Source organism: Crocuta crocuta, unplaced genomic scaffold (genome assembly GCF_008692635.1).
Source record: "Crocuta crocuta isolate KB4526 unplaced genomic scaffold, BGI_CrCroc_1.0 scaffold25, whole genome shotgun sequence".
NCBI classification, from domain to species: Eukaryota; Metazoa; Chordata; class Mammalia; order Carnivora; family Hyaenidae; genus Crocuta; species Crocuta crocuta.
Window position 1 is genome coordinate 14,908,144 of NW_027532015.1, and position 19,510 is coordinate 14,927,653.

At 37.0% G+C, this 19,510-nt stretch overlaps 1 long non-coding RNA gene across 1 annotated transcript; it reads right to left on the reverse strand.

Annotated features, from left to right (window-relative positions):
- Positions 1-12,049: 12,049 nt before the first annotated feature.
- On the reverse strand, positions 12,050-19,173 carry LOC144241411 (uncharacterized). The gene is made up of 3 exons (XR_013338067.1): positions 19,082-19,173; positions 17,678-17,902; positions 12,050-12,150 (listed from the first exon to the last, which is right to left on the reverse strand). It is a non-coding gene; the product is annotated as an uncharacterized LOC144241411 (long non-coding RNA).
- Between the last annotated feature and the right edge of the window lie 337 nt (positions 19,174-19,510).

Genomic DNA, 19,510 nt, shown 5'->3' on the forward strand with positions numbered 1-19,510 from the left:
AAACAGGGGGGCCTGGTGGCTCATTTGGTTGGGTTTTTGACTTCAGCTCAGGTCATAATCTCATGGTTCATGAGTTTGAGCCCTGCATTGGGCTCTGTGCTGACAGCTCAGAGCCTGGAACATGCTTCACATTCTGTGTCTCCCTCTCTCTCTCTCTGCTCCTCCTTTGCTCAGGCTCTGTCTCTCTGTCTCTCTCTCTCTCTCAAAAAAAAAAAGTATTTAAAATTTTTTAAGAAAAAGAAAAAGGAAAAACAAAATTGGAGGTATCATAATCCCAGATTTCAAGATATACCACAAAGTTCTAATCAAACAGTATGGTACTGTCATAAAAAGAGACACATGGATCAATAGAACAAAATAGAGAGCCCAGAAATAAACCCATGCTTTTATGGTCAATTAATCTTTCAAAGGAGGCCAGAATATGCAATGGGAAAAGGACAGTCTCTTCAACAAATAATGCTGGGAAAACTGGACAGCTACACGCAAAAGAATGAAATGGGACTACTTTCTTAACCATATACAAAAATAAACTCAAAATGGATTAAGAATAGAAATGTGAGACCTGAAACCATAAAAATCCTAGAAAAGAGCATTGGCAGTAATTTCTCTGACATTGGCTGTAGCAGCATCTTTCTAGATATATCTCTTGAGGCAAGGGAAACAAAAACAAACTACTGGGACTACATCAAAATAAAAAGCTTCTACGCAGCAAAGGAAGCAACCACTAAAACTAAAACACAACTTACTGCATAGAGGAAGATATTTGCAAATGATATACCCAATAAAGGGTTAGAATCCAAATATATAAAGAACTTATAGGGGCACCTGGGTGGCTCAGTTGGTTAAGTGTCCAACCAGCTTCGGCTCAGGTCATGATCGCATGGTTTGTGGATTCGAGCCCTGCATTGGGCTCTGTGCTGACAGCTCAGAGCCTGAAGCCTGTTTCAGATTCTGTGTCTCCCTTTCTCTCTGACCCTCCCCTACTCACCCTGTCTCTCTCACTCTCAGAAATAAATAAAACATTTAAAAAAAATTATTTTAAAAACCAGACCTTAAAAAAAAGAACTTATATAGCTCAACACCAAAAGAACAGATAATCCAATTAAAAATGGGTAGAGGATATGAATAGACATTTCTCCAAAAAAGACATACAGATAGCCAACAAACACATGAAATGATGCTCAACATCACTATCAGAAAAATCCAAATCAGGGGCGCCTGGGTGGCTTAGTCGGTTAAGCGTCCGACTTTCGCTTAGGTCATGATCTCGCGGTTCGTGGGTTCGAGCCCCGCGTCGGGCTCTGTGCTGACTGCCAGCTCAGAGCCTGGAGGCTGTTTCAGTCTGTGACTCCCTCTCTCTCTGACCCTCCCCTGCTCCCGCTGTCTCTCTCTCTCCTAGAAATAAATAAAACATTAAAAAAAAATTAAAAATAGAATTACCATATGATCCACTACTTCTTCTACTGAGTATTTACCCAAAGAAAACAAAAGCAGTAATTCAAGAAGATATATGCACCCATATGTTTATGCAGAATTATTTACAATGTCAAATTATGGAAGTAGGCCAAGTGTCCATTGATAGATAGAATAAAGAAGAAGTGATACGTATATACAACAAAATATTACTCAGCCATAAAAAAGAATGAAACCTTGCCATTTGCAACAACATGCATGGATCTAGAGAGTATAATGCTAAGTGAAATAAGTCAGTTAAGAGAACAAAAAATACTATATGATTTCATTCATGTAGAATTTAAGAAACAAAACAAAGGAAAAAAAAAAGACAAACCAAAAAATAGACTCTTAAATATAGAGAACTGATGGTTCCCAGAGGGGAGGTGGTTGGGGGATGGGTAAAATAGGTGATAAGGATTAAAGAGCACACTAATCATGATGAGCACTGAGTAATGTTTAGAAATGTTGAATCAATACATCGTACACCTGAACTAATAAAACATTTTACGTTAACTATACTGGAATTAAAATTTAAAAACTAACAGCACACACAAAAAATGACCCTTAAACATGCAAAAGGATATTTGACCTTCTTCATAATAAAAGTCAAATTAAAGTTACATTGAGATAATATTTCTCCCTTATCAGAATGAAAACAGTGTAACAATACACTCTTTCAGCAAACTGTGGGGCAATACACACTGTTCATTGATAGTAGGATTTCAAATTTGTACAATCCTCTTGAGGGGATTTTGGAAGTATTTAATAAAGCTACAAATGAATTTACCTTTTGCTCTGGCATTTACTTTTCTGTCTTCTGGTTTCCATGTTTTATTTTGTTTTGTTTTTTTAATGTTTATTTATTTTTGAGAGAGCGAGAGAGCACACAAGGGGCAAAGGGGAGACAGAAGATCCGAAGTAGGCTCTGTGCTGACAACAGAGAGCTTGCTGTGGGGCTCAAACTCATGAACTGTGAGACCATGACCTGAACTGAAGTCAGACATTTAACTGACTGAGCCACCCAGTGCCCCATGGCTTCAATGTTTTTTTTTTTTTTAATTTTTTAAATGGTTATTTATTTTTGAGAGAGAGAGAGACAGAGAGAGCGAGCACAAGTAGGGGAGGGGTAGAGACAGGGAGACACAGAATCTGAAGCAGGCTTCAAGCTCTGAACTGTCAGTACAGAGCCTGATGCAGGGCTCAAACTCATGAGCCGTGAAATTATGACCTGAGCCAAAGTCTGCCACTTAACCGACTGAGCCACCCAGGAGTCCTAAGCTTCCATGGTGTTTGATGAGAAATCAGTTATCATTTGTATGATTGTTTCCCTTTAGGTAATGTATCTTTTTTTCCCTCTGGTTGCTTTCAAGATCTCCCTTTATTTTTCGTTTTTAGCAGTTTGATTATTGTGTGTCGTATGTGGTTTTCTTTAATTTGTAATTCTTGAATCCTAATCTTCGTGTGTATATGGGCTTCTTGGGTCTGTGAATTGATGTTTTTTATCAATTTTGAAAAACTCAAATACTTTTTTTACCCTATTCTCTTCTTTTTCTGGGACCTGTTACTAGTAAGTTAGGCCATTTGACATTGACTCGTAGATTTAAGTGCTCTGTTCTTTTTCTTGCTCTCTCATTTTTTGTGTTTTACTATAATTTCTATTTATTTGTCTTCAATCTTGCTGATTCTTTCCTCAGCTGTGTTCAGTCAGCTGATAAGCCCACCAAAGTATTCTTTCTCTCTGATCCTGTATTTTTCATTTCTAGTATTTTTCTTCGACTCTTTCTTACAGTTTCCATGTCTTTGTTCTCTGCTAAAATGCTGTCTTTTTACTCATGTTGTCCACCTATCCAAATATAGATCCATTAACATGTTTACTATAGTACTTTTAAAGTCCATATCTGATTATTCTGACATCTTGGCCATCTTTCATGTATGGTCATACCTTGCCTCTTGGCCATACCTTGGCCATCTTGCTCTCTTGCACGTCTTATAGTTTTTGGTTAAATGCAGGATGTAGCATGTATAAAAACTGAAGAGACTGAAATGAGTAAACTTTATATCCAGAAAGGGGTACATTTCCTTTTATGTCAGGATGTTAGTATTGGAGGATGAGTCAATCTAGTCTATGGTTGAGCTGGGCCTGGGCTTTGTTATTATTCTAGTTAGATTCAGTTCACCAAGTCTTCAGATTATTCAAGGGTTGAACCAAAATATTTTCTTTAGTATACTTGGGATTTGTATGCCTGAAGAGCTCATCTCTGCTCTTCTGTCCTGCTCTCAGTCTTCAGCAGACCCCGCATTTGTACCTCAGTGGGAGAGATTCTTCTTTCATAGTTTCTGCTCTTCCCTCAGCTGTAAATGATGTCTGATGTGTAATGCAAGGCCCAGAGTGCCTGGGGACTTACTCTCTTGTCCTGCCCTGAGATTTCAGCAGGCCCTATCCATGGACCTGTGCCTCAGTCAGGGTATCGCTCAGTTCTCCCATTTGGGCCCCAGTTTTTTCATGAACACTGTGAGAAAGCCCATTGAAAAGATGGGTATCACCCAGAGATTTTAAATGACCAAAGTCAGCCCACAGATAGTCATTAGAATTTCATTGTAAGTTCATATATTTTCTCTTTACTTGTAGCTATGGAAGCTTCCTCCTTTCCGCCAACTGTCCTACCTACCACTGCTCTGCTAAGGACACAGGCAGTTGTGAGGTCCTTTCACTTCTAGACGGAGCTTCCACTCTTTGGGTTTGAATTCATTAGGTTTTCTTATGACCTCATCTCTCTGGTGGGCTTTAAGAACTATAATTTTATAGTTTATCCAGCTTGTTTTCATTGATAAGATGGAAGCAATGTTTCCAGTTCTCAAATTTTCATTTCTTAGAACTGATTCCAATTCTATGCCAAAACTTTCAATTTTGCCTGTTATTGCCTTGACTGGGATAAATATAAAATACCTATATGATAACTTCAGTATCCAGAACACTCAGAGGTCTTGCTCTCTCTCTCCCTTTTTTTTTCCTGACTTTCTTATGTTGTCTTGTTTCCCATGTGCCTAGCTATTTGAGATTGAATGTCAGACATTATATTTGTAAAATTGTTGGCAAAAACAATTTGAGACTTAAGAGGATATCTTCCTTGCCAGAAGTTTTATGTTTGCTTCTACCAAAAGTCTTAGGGGCCCAGGCCCTGGAATACTTGCAGAGCTGGGATTTTGGCTAGTAACTTCATCCAATAAGAGAAGGAGATGACTCAAAGCTGAGCTGCAGTTCCAGTGATGGCCTATCTACTTCTGCTTCATGCTTAGTCCTTTGGTGAAGCCCTTTGGGTTCATAATCCAAAACAAGGCCCATCCATCTGGTAGAACCCTTGATTCTAATCACTTTCCCTGAGAGGCTGTCAAAAGCACCTCCCAGCATCTTAGCTAACTCCTTCAGAATCCACAAATGCTCCCTAGGTAAAATTATTTAGTGTAGAAAGGCCTAGCTAATATCCTTGCCCATCATCTTCTCCAGACTGTGGCCTAATAGTCCTACCCTTTTACTTCTTTAATGCCTTCGAGAAAAAAGAAAGTATTTGCCACTTTTTTAGTTGTCATTAGTGGGAGAGTTAATCCAACTGCCTTGGCCCACAATTGACTCATGAAAGTAGAACCCCATTCTTATTTTTCTGTCAATTGTTGGCAGTATTATAGAGTACAGAAGTCTGGCTTTAGTTTTGCCAGCATGCTTTCCCATCTGCACTCTTCATTGGGTAGCCTTCCTCTCTCACTCAGCAGGGCAGAGGTATCATTCAAGATGTACTCACAGACCCCTTTCCCCCTTTCCAGAGGGTAGGCATGTCACAAAGGCATGTCAGACTTTCCCTAGGTATGATATTAGTTTGAATTGGCTACTTAAATTCTCTCTTCTCTTTCTTCATTGTGTTATTTGTGAGTACTGAATGAGTTAACCTACTTCTAGCTCTTTAGAGTAGTGTTATGTTCTCCATTTTATAGATGAGGAAACTGAGGCTCTGAAAGTTTAAGCAGCTTGCTCAAGATCACACTGCTTTTAAGTATTGGAGCATGAATTTAAACCTTAGTACCCTGGCTGTAGAGTTAACACTGTAAACTATTATGCTATGTTTTCTTTCTGTGCTAAGACAAATATCTGAGGACATAGAAATGGGCAGAATATGGAGGCCATGTTCCTGAAAGAGATTACAGGCTCTGCTGAAGATCTGAAATGAGATAGCAAGATAACTCTGTGAACGATCTCAATTTGAATTTAGCTGAATATCCTATCTCTCTTATCTAGAAACCCTGACCATAGAGGTGGGCATGTGAATTTAGCCTGGTCAATCATAGATATCACATTAATTTGTCCATGGAGTAGGCATGTGACTTAATGTGGGCCATTCAGAATCTTTCCCTGGTATTTATATTTAACTTGGGAGAAAGCAGCAGCTATTTTGCTAAGCTGACAAGTTATGAATCTTGGTTGTCAATAGTCATCGTCCCCTCATTTCAGAGGCAGCCTATCTGCAGAATGACAACATACAGAAATGAGAAATACACAGATAAAAATCCAGTTCTGTGGTACTGACTGTGTTCTTGGAAATTTCCCTTCAGGTCTGTGAAATAACCAAGTATTCTCAGATATGTGAGCCAATAAATTATCTTTCTATTTTAGGCTAGCTTCTGTTACCTTCAATAAAAGGTGTCCTGATAGAGTCTGCATGAAACCTTTTGCATTATGGCTAGGGCTTAGGTGCTTAATAATTAGTTTATTAGTTGGACCAGAAAGGAAAGAACTGCTTATAAAATTCTATTTGTAAAATAGCTTACATAATTTACTCTCAAAAATTTTAACTGAATGTATTTGCTTTGTTTGGGGTGGGGGGGGGAATTGATCATTTGTATAATGAATATAGTTTTGTTTTGTTTTTAAGTTTGAAGTAAGTCCTAAGTGACAGTAAAGTTGAAAGGACTGTCCAAAGGACTTTTGTATGTCCATCTTCCAAATTCAACAACTCTTAATATTTTACAGTTGTTACACTGAGTTGATAATTTTCTTTATCTCTTATTATGTGCTAGCCACTTCAGACTATTGACCTCTNCTAGTGTTACCAAGGAACTTATTTTTTAATTTAGTTTAATTTAAATATAAAATTTTAAAGTGATAATTGATTCAGTTAATGGAAAAAAATTTAAGTGCATTTGGAACAACTTGCTTATGTGAATCTACTTTTTCAAGATGTTAATTTTATGACATCTAAATACAGACTGAGTATTTCTGGCAAAAACTTAGCTCCCAAATTGAGATGTGCTGTAAGTGCAAAATATACACTGGATTTCAAAGACTTAGTGTGAAAAAAAGAATATAAAATTTTTCATTGATAATTTTTAAATATTAGTTACATGCTGAAATCAAAGTATTTTGGATATATTGGGTTAAATAAAAAATATATATATATTTAATTTTTTAAGGTTTATTTATTTTGAGAGCAAGAGAGAGAGCACGATTAAGTGAGGGACAGGGAGAGAACGAGAGAATCCCAAGCAGACTCTGTGCTGTCACCACAGAGCCCAACATGGGACTCCCACGAATCGTGAAGTCATGACCTGAACAGAAATCAAGAGCCAGACGCTTAACCAACTGAGCCACCCAAATGCCCCTATCCCTAAGTCTTTTAGAATGCACTTCCTAATAAAGGACATTTTCTTATAGCACCAGTATGATACAGGTTTTCTTTCTGTACTACAGATCTTGATGTAGAAAAGATGAATAAATCTCCCTTTTCATAATGACTTTCTTCTAGAAAGAATTTGACTGGAGGCAAAAATGGCCTCTGAAGAATCTCTAACACTAAATTTTAGCAAAGTATAAAGTATTTCACATATTCGATGAAGGCTTATTGCATAAACAAAAGTATAGAAATAGTTCTCCTGGATTTGAAATCCTCTAGGAAAGCAATGATCTGGGATTTTCTACAACATTATCCTTCTATGTTGCCTATAAAAAGAGTCATCCTAAAAAGGAATGCACTCTTAAAAATAATTTATCAAATATTTTGAATATCTGATACATAATTTGACTATCAAAAAAGGTATGTGAAAAACACATAGGAGGTATGAAGCCTATTTACTTACCTGCTGGCTTGCATATTCCTAATAGAGGAAATAAACAGCCATCAAACAGTATTTTCAGAACAAGCTTCTAGAGCTTCTAGCATTTTCCAGCTAGGAAGAATTGACGCCCTAAAATACGTGGAGTAATAAGGCAGACTTCATATTGAGTAGAAAAGTTTGGTCTCGAATAAAAAGAAAGCAGACTATATGGAAATGCATGTTTGGGCACATACTTATGGGGATGTCAAGTAGGCTGATACACAGACCTGATTTCAAAGTTGAGAACGGAAGGAAGTTTCAGATCTATACTGTGGTTAGTTGGTGTCACAGGCCACTGCTTTTAAAAATATTTTGATTGTCAGTGGCTGGGGATGAGGAAAATGAGTGAGGTACCCGGAAATGGGTACCAAGATGAGCACCCAGTACAGATAGTAAGCAACCATCAACCATCAACTAAAGGGGAAAAAAGCTGCCAAACAGAAGGCAAAGCCACTGTTGGAAAAAGTCAAAGAAGCAGAAAAAAAAACTATTGGACCCTGCTGTTGTAGGATGAGGGCTTGATTTGGCCTATGAACTGCAGCTTGCCCACCCCTGGTTTAAGGCAACATCTAGCTTAGATTTAGCTTTCTGTATGGATATTATCTTTTCTGAAATTGCCATTATTTTTCACTTTATTCTAGTCCTAAGTGAGCCTGATCTGACAAGAATAACATACCCCCTTTCCAGGGTGCCCAGTCCCATGTTGGGCTCTCATTGACTTCTAGACACACTGTTCTCTGTAGAGTGCAAGGGGCTGAGCCCTGGAGACAGCAGGACTAGTGAGTTATCAGCTGTGCAAGGACATTGGGGCAGTGCTCCATTTAACTTCCTTCACTGACTGCTCACAGCGGTCAGTCAGAGGCAACAGTCTACTGGCCCTTTGGGTTATGGGCTGCTGAATTTTTAGCTTGGAGTGTGAAAGTGAGAAAGCCCTGCCTATGATCAGAGAGTGGAGCTGTCTTCCCAGATGGGGTACCATCTGATCTGTCACTTCACAATGAACTATAATGGCATCCTAAGCAGTTTGTTTTTGCTGTAAAAGCATTCCAAAAACAACTTAATTAGAATGAACTGGGATTTATGACTTTAACACACAGGTAGGCAAAAATCCCTCAGGTCTTTGAGGCATTCCTAATTTGCTTCAGAAGCGTTTTTCTGCGAACCTCAGCCCCTATGCTCACCCCACCCTTGCCCCTAACTCCTTCTCAAGCTCTGCTATCAGCTATCTGGTGTACTCATACCCTCCTTCTGTCTGTCCTTATTGGATGATTTTCTAGAATAGATTTCTTCTTATGCCATTAACTGTAAACCATGATGGATGCTGAGTGTGGCTTCCCCCTTTCTAGGATTCCCTGTCTCTGCAGGAAAAAGGAGGGAGCTATGTTCATGCAAATGTTGCAGGAGGTGGATGTTCAGATTTCAGTTCAATCTTTACTCCAGTGAGGGATGTAGCCAATCCTCCCTCCCTGCCTCAAGTTACCTAGGGGCACCTACAACTGCCCTTGCTTCTCCCATTGTCCAGAACTGTCATATTCCTCTGATTAACATGACTTCTATTCTGTGAAATAACAGTGCTAGCCTATTGTGTTAAGGAGCATTTGATTCTTTCCTGAGCTTATTTACAATAGAAGGACCTAGGCATCAGCACTCCTATATCCCTTGGGTAAATTCCTAGCAGTGCTATTGCTGGGCCATAGGGGAGTTCTAGTATTAATTTTTNTAAAGAAAAATAAAGAAAAAAATACAATAGAAGGACTATATGATCAACTGAGAATGGGCCTGTTACAATGGTTCTCAAACTTGGGCATACATTACAATCACCTGAAGGATTTGTTAAAAATGGCTTGCTAAGCCTCATCCCCAGAGTTTCTGATTCACCAGTTCTGTGGTGGGACTTGAGAATTTCTTGTAAGTCCCCAGGTGAGGCTGCTGCTGGTCCCAGGACTATTTGCTTGATGACCTGGGATGAATGGTGACTCATTTCTCTGGTACAAGGAGGAGGAAGAAGTATCTCAGTTCATATCATGACACTGGTAATAAAAAAGTTGCATTCAAAATGCCACACAACTGAATGTGACTCACCAGTGTGTTGACACCAGGCTTGAGAACCATGGCTTTAAACTGTTGACTGAAGGGAGTGTATGAATTACCTATCACAGAGGCAAAATACTGTCAACTGGCAGAATGCCAGGTGTAGTATCTTTGGAAGAGTCAGATCCTTTTGAAGAATAGCTCTTAAAAATTAAATGTTTCTTTAAATAGAACTAGGGTAATTACTCACTCCCTTAGTTTTTCCAATATATAGCAATGACAGAGTGATATTTCAGTGAAATATAGATGTTAGAAGTTTCTTGATGTGAAGTTACTTGTGTTCAATGAGACAATTCATTTCCTATCATTTATTTGTCAAAATGTTTAATACTCCATTATTTCGCCCAAGTAATAATTTATCAACAAATATTTGTTGAATGATGAATGTTCAACATAATAAAACTGAATATAATTCTTGCATAATACTGTTGGCTAAGTAGGGAGAATAGATGTGATGTTAGAAACTCCAAGTTGCTGAGGGGTGGAGTTAACAAAGTGACAGGTGTTCAGGAGGAAAGTGTAGTATGGAGAGATGCTATTTTTGTGAAGAAACTTCCAGCAGGGGCTCTGCCTATGACTGATAATTACATACTATCTGCATCACAACGTGCACCCTTAGGTTCAAATGGGACTGAGAGCCAGCCTGCACTCTTATTTACTCACTGAGCCATGTAACTGAGCATGGGGCTGACACAATCCAAGGGAAAATAGGCTTGTCTCATCTTCCTAGACACCTGATGAACTACTGGCAGCCCAGCTTCCCTGTGTCCTGATTTTTCTCCAGGAATCCTTAGTCACTGATCAGCTTGTAAATATTGGAGGGAACACAGGAAAACTAATTTTTCACATGACACTACATGTATGAGACCATCTGGTGGACTACCAAGAATTCTTTCTTGCCATTCCCCCATCAGCAGAGGACTGGAATCTTTTGAAAGTTTTCTGTGAACATTGAGGAATAGCTTTACTTTGTGGATTCAGGGATCCTGGGAGGGACCCCATAAATGATCCCAAAGAAATCCTACCCTTTTTGACAACTGAAGCCTGACGTTCCAATTTAATAGCATGTTTTTAGCCCAAGGCATGTTGGAATAAAAAAAAGTAATTATTCTGCTGTTAGCACTCTGTGGCTATGTATGTCACAGTACCCAGCAGAGAACACTGTACAGATTTACTTGCCTAAGCCATTTCCCTCATCATTAGGTCTCTAGGAGCAGAGATCTTATCTTATTTTTGGCAATCTCATTTTTTCCAGTATTTACTATAGACTCCATTACATAGTAGGCTCTCAGCAAATGTTTACTGAATAAATGAATGAATGAACATTGGTTCACTGAATGAATGAATGAACAGTGGTTTTATCCCATTCTTTAATTACTTCAGAAAAATTAAGATTCTTTGTTCACAACCTGACAAAATTTATTCTTAAGGACAACCAAATAAAAATTTCCTTTCCGATTTTCTGATCTGGATGCTGGACTCAAATTATTTCTCTACATCTTCAGATTTATACCTGTCTTATTGCTTGGAATAAAAATCAATTCACAGAAAATGGTTAAATGTCATTACCATCTGCCTCTTTCAGTTAACTCTGTGTTTATCTTTCAATTATCTGTAAGATTTTATTCTGGCAGATATTATTTTCACTGCTTTTCTTAATATTTGAGCATTTGCTCTGGCACTATCTACTAAAATATATCCTCCCCTAACATGGAGCAATGGCGAGCAAATGGCAGTTCACCATGGACTACATTTCCCAGCCACCATTGCATCAAGTTGTAGCTATATGACTAGTTCACCACCTCAAAATGTGATTAAAAATGATATCTGCTGCTTCTGGCCAACGAGATAAAAAAGAGGTACACCTCCATCTTCTTTTCTCCTTTTGCCAGCTAGCACAATGCAACAATGAGGCCATGGGTAGGATTAATCTTTTTTGTATCATGGATTCTTCTAGCATACTAAAGAAGCTCCTGGATCACCTCTCAGAATGTTTTCAATATATATACAATAAAATACTAGAATTATAAAGAGCATAAATTATATTGAATAAAATTATCAAGTTATTTATAAAATTAGTGATATGGTAATAAGTAGATATATTTGTTATCTATTACTATGTAACAAATTATCCCAAAACTTAGTGCTTAAAACATACATCCTGGTTTCTGTGGGTCAGGAGCAGCTTAGCTGGTTGGTTCTGGCTCGGAGTCTTTTAAAAGGCTACATTCAAAGTGACAACCAGGGATGTAATCATCTGGGAGCTTGATAACAAAAAAAAAATCTGCAATTGTATTTGCTACAAACTCACAAGTACTGCTAATACTTCTGTGGTTTTACCTAAATTCATACTTACAGAGTTAAAAGGGATGTGATTTTCTGTATCCAAGTATTCTGATAGCTCTGAATTCTATTCATGGATCCTTTGGAGGTTTGTGGACCCTTGTTTTCTGTCCATGGGCCCTATAAGATGAAGAAGCCACAGCATAGATTAAGACCCTAAATTACTGCTTAAGGAAATTTTTACTAACCTGATATAATTGCCTGAAAATGTTGAGAGAAGAAAAGCTACTGCACGTGAGCCACTATGTATATGAGAGTCATTTGTTACTATAGCCTAGCCTATACGCCCTAGTACATTTGCCTATTAATTATGCTACTGCTACTACTTCATTTTGTCTTCAACATATACTTGCAAGCAAAATTTCAACTTACTTTCAGGTTAAATTTCATATATGTATCTGCTATTATACAGTATCCACCTCATTCCACTAACAACTAATTCACTAACTTAATATGTGTCAAGGACATATAGAGACTAAATTATATTTTTTCAGTGACTTTTAGTTTATTTTTTTCCTCCAGTTTTCAGTTTTATGCACCAGATGGTTGCCAGCTGGATCTCTATGAATAAATTACAAATGACCAATAATGATAAATATTTGAATGGCTCCTGCTCCTGAATGATTTTTAAGCATGTTAATGAACTTGTTTTCAAACAATGAGCATTTCATTGTGGGGGTAACAGATCATCTCATGTGCCATTGCCAGAAATATCTCTCTGAAGTCTCCCTGAAATATTTTCCAGACATTCTGTGTCTAGGCAAAGCTATTGGATGGGTTTGTGTTGACAGAAATCAACCTAGCTACAGTACAATGTTAAGGGGTTTCTTTGTTTTGGTTTCTTTGGAGTTTGTTGTTGGGATCATGGACATAAAAACAAACAAACAAAAAAAAGGCACAAACACTAGAAATACAAAGTCGGGTCCATGATTTTACAATCCTTTCTAAAACTGAATTTAAAAATTAGCCAGTGGTCCTTAACGTTTAACCTAACCAGCCAGCTTCCATTGTGACAAAATGAATTTTAAAAATAATTGTCCTGGAAAAGATCAAGCCATTTTTAGGCATATTTATCATGGTTGGTTGGAATTCAGTATATAAGTTCCTTTTATTTATTTATTAAAGTTTTTTTCATGTTTATTTATTTATTTTGAGAGAGAGGGAGAGAGAATCCAAAGCAGGCTCCGTACTGTCAGCACAGAGCCCAAAGCGGGGTTTGATCTCAAGAACCTCGAGATCATGACCTGACTCAAAATCAAGAGACTGATGCTTAACTGACAGAGTCACCCAGGCACCCCTCTATAAGTTCCTTTTAAATGGAAGCAAACAATTTAACATACATTGTTTTCTCACTGAACAGTAGTACTTCCTTTCATTGCTCAAAAGAAGATTCATGGAACAAAACCTAAGACTGTAGGGCAACCAGGAAAAACGAAAAAAAAAGAAAAAGAAAGAAACTCAGAAATTCTTTCTGGAAGAAAGAATATCCTGCTAGCAGTAATTTAGAATTAGGTTTATCAAGAACATGATTTAGTAAAAGATATTTTAATCCTCTTTGTTAAAGTGGAGTTTTGAGGGGCGCCTGGGTGGCTTAGTCGGTTGAGCGTCCGACTTTCGCTTAGGTCATGATCTCNTTAGTTCTTAACTCCTCGTCATCTTACACAATTCAAATAAAATTAAGTAATCTAAATTTTAAAGTTTTATTATAAAACTAATGCTTCTTGTAGAAATTTTAGAAAATAAGGAAAAGCAAAGGAAAAAATTATTTAAAAATAACCTATACTTTGTGGTGTTCCAAGTAGAAATACTCTATCATTTTGAGGTGTATTCTTCCTATGTCTATACAAATATACATAATTTTTTAATGAACTTTCTTTAGGATTTTTTTTTTTGGCAATTCTAACTTGGCTAACAGATAAAAGAGATAGCCTGTCGTCATAAAGGTTTTCAAAGTTCTGTTTTTATTGTATTTTATTTCTTTGTAATTTTCAGAGGGATGAAGCCTATATTATTTTTACTCTGAGATTTAGTGACTGAGCAGCTACAAAACTTTTGCCTTTTTAGAACCAGGCTCCTATCATTGTTCCAATTTACTACGAGTCAGGATGTTGGATGTTGAAAAGGACAGGGCTAAACAAGCATGAGGAAAGCCCCTATCTAAAAACTCACAAAGACTGACATTGCTTTCAGAAGGCAGGCCACTCTTAAACAAAATGGTAAGCAAGCAAGTGATATAAGCTGCAAGGGAAAAATTCAGGCCTTTTGGGATCAACTCATCTTTCTCCTAAACTACTCAAATATAGGGATAATTGATGGGGTAGTTTTCCAAGAGGTTAGAGCTGCTTAGTAATTTGGAAGACATCCATTTGGACTGCCTCCAAATATAATTTCTCACAAAATACTCCCCCAAAGTGTTTTTGACCTAATCTCAAACACATCCAGAAGGATGGAATTTACAATCTCCTACTCCAATGTTACAAATTCTCAGCCAAAAAGTAGTAGAAAAACATAGACTTTTAGTTAAAACACTGGTTCTTCAATTTGTTACCTGTTGGGTGAATTTTTTTAATCCTAAAAAATATCAGTTTCCTCATTAATACAATGCAGATGCCAACACATTTCTCTGAGGATTGTGAACACTGGACAAAATTATTATCACAGTATATGGGGCATAGTAGATATTTAATAGATATCATTTCCATTTACTTCCATTTCCACCAACCCACCCCTAATCTTTTATGCCAAGAATAATTCTATTTGGTATTCAAATTGAACCTTTTTAGTTTTCAAGAGAAGCAAAGCAAAGCTGGCTACCTAGCCAGATTTCTTCAAATGTTTTTAAGTAACTTCCCCAGACGTAAGAGTCTCTCTCTCTCCCCTTCCCTCTCTCCCCAACCCTCTCTCCTTCCCTGTTTTTGTTCATTTCAATAGGATGAGTTTTCTTAATTTTGTAGCTTTTTATTGTTTTTTACTTCTTAACTACTTCTAACATATAGAATGAGTTGATTTCTGATTACTCTATTTTAAGCAGACTTATTCACTTGTGGCTCTGCTTCCACAGCTCATGTGGTTTTCCCTTGGCTCCTTTCATGTGTTTTCTTCTTTAAATAGCATTTATTAAAGAATGATGAAATAATTAGAAGGTTCTATATATTTTACCTTACATGGAAAACTTGTTCTAATAAAAGAAATATATAAATTAAACTCATGACAAACTTGTTATGAGAATATTGTATCTGCAATTGCTATAGTTAATATGGACACTAAAAATTTAACTTTATGATATAATCATATACCATATTATGTTACCTTTATGATTCATATTTTTGCATATTTTAACAACTCTGAAACTAAAATGTATGTAATATTTGATGAACAATATTAATGTGCTGGATTTTTTTCTTTGTTACTGGTACTAAAATAAAAGTGCATCTTATAATTGTTTTTTTAGATTTGGTAAAAATGCTATAAACAATTTTTTTATAGAACAAAGTATAATATTTTGTTTCTATGGTAAACAATATATGCTGACTATGAGACATAATATCAGCAATAAGATAAGGCAGTTAAGGGAAGGCCTCATCCTTTCCATGGAAAAAAAAATTTCATGCTGCGTCAAAATCAGTTACAAAGTGATTACAGATGTATATTCTCATTATGAAAATTTCACCAGTTCATTGCAAAACAAAATTTGAATGCAGCTTTCTTTATAAACAGCTAAAGGATTGGGAGTAAAACAGCTGGGTCTCTAATAGTGCTTGTAGAACATTCAAGGTAAATGGATTCAAGGTAAAATTATTTTTACCAACATTTAAAATTAAATTATTATGACCCTAAATAAGATCCTAATACTTATATGGAAGGCACAAGCCATTTGCAAAAATGGCTAGAATTTTGCTTATGACCTGGATTTATCTTAAGACTCCTAGTAACTTTAAAGCCTCGGCTAAGATTTATTCCTCTCCCATACATTTGCTCTTTAAATCCTTTCAGTTTCATGGGGCAAGAGTCAGGCATTTCCATAAACTGAGCATGATCAAATTTTGAAGGAGTACAGAAGGTTCACTGATCAGGCACTCATCATTTGTTACCTACCTTGATGAAAAATGTGTTGAATAACAGATTGAAATTTGGCATCACAATTCATCCTGACTTTATCTACTTTGCAAAATTCGATCATCTTTTGGACATTAATGCAATTGTTTATCTCTGGAAAGTTGACGGGCATATGCTTTCCATGCAGGTAATTCATATGTTTATAACTGAGCCAGCCTCTCAGAGAAATTATTTAATTCTGCTACACCTTTCCCACACCTCTTATTTTATTGCATCTACCCTCAGTGCCTTACTTTTCTAACCCTTTAAACATTCAACTTTTAAAATGTGCATTTAAATCCACCCTTGAGTTGTCTAAGCTTGTGTAAGGATATCATACCAAATGGTCATCTTGGACCAGTGAATCGACAATTTCTGCCCATTTTGTTACCTGTCCCCTTATGTCTCGTCTTTTCTTAGAGCACTAATAAATATAATGGCCTGAAACCCTCCCACGGATTTTCATTTCCTATTTATCCTTGTGTAGCACACCACTGTGGCCCAGATCTTGGAACTACTTGGCCTTCTCTAATTTAAGTACTTTTGTGGTATACGCAATGAGTCAATCAGGTAAGATCTAGACTGATAATCCCCAACACTGTCATCGCTGAGAAAGCATAGTAGGGCAGTAAAAAGCAGTAATATTATTTATCTGCGCCTTAACCGAATATATGAAAAAGGAAATTTCAAATGAAAGAAAATACTAATAGTTAAAATATACCAAGTAAAATTATATCATTCATCATTCATCTAGCAAAACCATTTAATCATTGCTCGGACACTATGAAATTTATATAATTTGTTTCTTTATGGATAATAGAGAACTATTCAGGTAAGTAAATAGGCATATATATATACACATTTGCTAGAGTCTATATTCTATTACCTAGAATAAGACACATGGGAACTATCAATCAAGTCGCATAAAATAGGAACAACAATTGAGGTGAGGTTAATCTAATATTATCTCTGTTTTAACTGTTTATGTGGGTAAATACTGCTGTGGAAACAAGGTGGTTTAAAGCCAGATGGACCTTTGATAAAATCTGAATTCCTCACTTAACAGCCGTGTGACTTTTGGCAAGACACTCTACCTCTCCAAGCTTCAATTTCTTTGCTGTTAAAATTAGGACTACATATTGTCTGTTATGCAGTTTTGCTCTAATGCAACATATGTGTTCATAAAAATCACTGTGCTATGCAAAATCACACAATAAAAACCACACGAGACTACGGAAAAAACAGGATTATGGTATGATCCTCAAAAATGTAATCAGTTACGAATTAAAAAAAAAAAAAGAACCTAACAAAAATGGTAGCAGAGTTGACCAAGAAATACATAAATACAATTGATATAGTATTTTACCTTAAAAATACCTAAAGTTTACTTGGGGAAGTGGGTGTCAGGAAGCTTGTGAGTTGTCAGTTATTGTGAAGTGGTAGAAGGAAATTTTCTAAAATCAAATGGAAAGCTGTAACATGAAAAGCAGATGGGTGTGAATTGAAGTAGCTGGTAGATGTTTGAGGTGCTTGAATGTTTCAGTATTCTTACCTGGCTCAGTTCAGGCAGGTGCAGTTACTGCATTCACTTAGTGTTTTCTGCAGGAGAAATTGCACATAAGCATATTCTGTCCTTTGTCTTTTTGACCTCACACACATAAAACACTTATCTCTCTTGGTGTGGTAATCAGCCTTCAACATGGTCCCCAGTGATCTCTACCTTCTGGTACTCACACCCTTGTGTAGTCCCCTGCCACACTGTACCAGGTGTTGGTCCCTGTGAAATACAGCAAAGAGGTAGAGTGTCACATCTGAGATTAGGTTATAAAAGACTTCAGCTTCTGTCTTGGGCTCTCCCTTTCTCGAATCATTTACTCTGGGTGGGCAGCGGATGGCGGGTGGAAGCCAGCTACTATGTAAAGGGACACTGAGGCATCCTATGGAGAAGTCCATGTGATGAGGAATTGAGGTTTCCTGCCAACAACCCTCAATGATCTTGGAGTGAATCTGAAGACTTCAGATGACTGCAGTCTCAGGCGACAGACTGAGTACAACCTCATGAGATACCTTAAGCTAGAACCATCCAGATACCTCCTCCCAGATTCCTGACCCACTGACACTGTGAAAAAACAAGTGCTTTAAGCTACTAATGTTTGAGGTCATATGTTATATAGCAATAGATAACCAATACACTCAATTTTACTTATTTTCTATTTCATTGGCTGTTCTTTCTCAGTTTCCTTTACTGGCTCCTCCATCTCTTTTAACAAATCTCTAAGTATTGGGATTCTTTAGGATTCAGTCCCAGGTCATCTCTTGTCTCTCTCTATATATTTCATTCCATGATTTTAAGTATCATTTTTATACTTCATCTCCAAGCCAAAGCTCTCCTTTGAATTGCAAACCCCCATGTTCAACTTCATATTTTGCCTCTCTACCTGGATGTTTCACACACATCTCAAACCTAACATATTAAAAATGGAATTCCTGATTTCCTTCCCATATCCGAACCTATTCATTCTTCCCTTTCTTACCATTCTCTCCTATCTTCCTAATTTTTATAACCGTACCAAAATCCACCCAGTTAATCAAGGCCACAACCTAGGTAGCAACATTATTTCTTCCCTTTCTATAAAGTCCTAATCCAGTCCATCAGGAAGACCTGTCAATCTCATTTCTAAACTGTATTTACAGTTTTTCCTTTCTTACCATGATCATCATGACCTCACTTAAGCTACTAAAACAACACCCTAATTGATTCCCCTGCCCAGTGTCAATCCATTTCTCACATAACAGCTTAAAGATCTTTTTCAAATAGATCATGTCATATACTTCTGATTAAAACTTTTCAACAACTTTCCACCCCCTATCCATGCAGAATACTAGAGTTGTATTGAGCTATCAACGGTTAGGTTCTTTTCTTTTAGTATCGTTCCCTCATTCAGCAAATACTTACCCAACACCTACTAAATAAATGCTGGGGCCTTATCAGTGCACCATGCAGGCCAAAGATTACTGCTTCCACATTCAGATGGTGTTGGTGGTGGGGTGAGGGGCAGGCTCTATAGTGAGAACAGAATGTATCCCATGAAAATGAGGTATTTTTTCTAGTTGAGCTGGTAAATCGGATTGCCCTAACACAATGTTAAATTCATAACTATGGCCCAACACTGGATTTAATTGACAGAAGGCTGGTTGCTAATTACAACTTTGAAATCCTTTAAGGTAGTTTATGTCCCTAAACATCAAAGTAATAACGGTTTTAGGCCCTATCGAAGAAAGTGCAGCCCAGACAAGTACTAATAGAAAATGTGCTATGGCTCTTATTTGAAATTCTATCCAAATCAAAAGGGGTTTGCCTATTTATAATCTGACTTAGATTTTT